Source organism: Octodon degus, unplaced genomic scaffold (assembly GCF_000260255.1).
Source record: "Octodon degus isolate 3935 unplaced genomic scaffold, OctDeg1.0 scaffold00015, whole genome shotgun sequence".
Taxonomy (NCBI): domain Eukaryota; kingdom Metazoa; phylum Chordata; class Mammalia; order Rodentia; family Octodontidae; genus Octodon; species Octodon degus.
The window spans coordinates 17,633,807-17,635,125 of record NW_004524591.1 but is presented as its reverse complement, the minus strand read 5'-3'; the positions used below and the strand labels follow the sequence as shown (position 1 = coordinate 17,635,125).

The following is a 1,319-nucleotide window of genomic DNA, read 5'->3' as shown; positions in this document are numbered from 1 at the left end:
CTTGCAGCGCTGGACAAATCGAGGGTACAAGCACACATCTCGGATATGGTATCTATTCAGGATCCAAGTCAGGAACTGCTCCAGGCCCAAGTCATATCCTCCATGAGTACATGGACCATATTTTCTCTGATCTGTATACCAGTAGTAAGGAGTGGGATCAATACCATCCCTTTTATAACCTGCCAGGATTTCTTCATTATCCCAGATGCACATGGAGCCGCCCACAATCTCACCAACATTGGGCATCAACACGTCGACTGATTAAGTAAGAAGGGGATCCTCAGGACATCGCTGCATATAGAAGGATTTGATCTCCACAGGAAATTGACACAGCAAGATTGGTTCATTAATGGTGTCTGTCATCTGTCTCTCAGGAGCTTCTGGGATATTCTCTCCAAATTCATAGAAAGTCCCATCTTCTTTCTTTATATTATGTTCTTTTAACCACACAATAGCATCTGTGTAGTTCATCCGTCTGAAAGGTCGTTTGGGGGGCTTAAAGTTCGGGTTGAGATCCAATACTATGCTTCCTGCTGGCGACTTTAAGATTCTATCTACAATGTCACAAACTAAGTCCTCCAACTGCTTCAGGAGATCCTCAAAGGTCAGGAAAGGGCACTCTGCTTCCACGTGAGTGTCCTCAGCCAGGTGCCTTCGTGTCCTGGACTGTTCTGCCCTGTATGATTGTGCAATACAGAACACATCTCCCAGGGCTGGAAGGCAGGTCTCCAGGTACAACTGAGAGGACTGAGTTAAAAATGCCTCTTCTCCAAAGTAGTCCAGCTTGAAGAGTGTGGAGCCGCCTTCAACCTGCGTTTGCACTAATGTCGGAGGAGTAACTTCATAGTACCCCCTATCAAAGAAGTGGTCTCGGAAGCACCTGGTCACCACAGAGCATGCTCGCAGGATTTTGGACATGTTTTCTCCCCGGATCATCATGTGCCTGTTGTTGAGCTGGACATCCATATTGGACTCTTCGTTGATCAGGTTATCAGCTCCTCTGGCAGAAGCCAGCCCTGTGAGTTCCCAGAAGTCACAGTTCAGCTCATGGCCTCCTGGAGCTTGTTTGCCTTTTGGGGTAAGAGCTAGTGTTCCATATACTGCAACACTACTCTCAGTAGATAAGACTACTCCATTGTAACACTGGCACAAAGCATCGGACAAGACACACTGAAGGAAACCTGTACCATCCCGCAACACCAGGAACATTAAATTCTTTCCTTGTCTACGCAGCCTGTGGACCCAGCCAAATAACTTTACTCTTTGGCCTCTATATCCTTCTAATGCACAAATCTTCACACACTTGGGCTCTGGCAGAC

General features: G+C 46.9%; 1 pseudogene across 1 annotated transcript in view; it reads right to left on the bottom strand.

Moving 5' to 3' along the window:
• LOC101564909 overlaps positions 1-1,314 on the bottom strand; it is a 5,873-nt pseudogene extending 4,559 nt beyond the window's left edge. Inside the window, exon 1 of the transcript XR_192392.1 lies at positions 6-1,314. The product of XR_192392.1 is annotated as an asparagine--tRNA ligase, cytoplasmic pseudogene (transcript). The remainder of the gene's footprint in view (positions 1-5) is intronic.
• Positions 1,315-1,319: the final 5 nt, after the last annotated feature.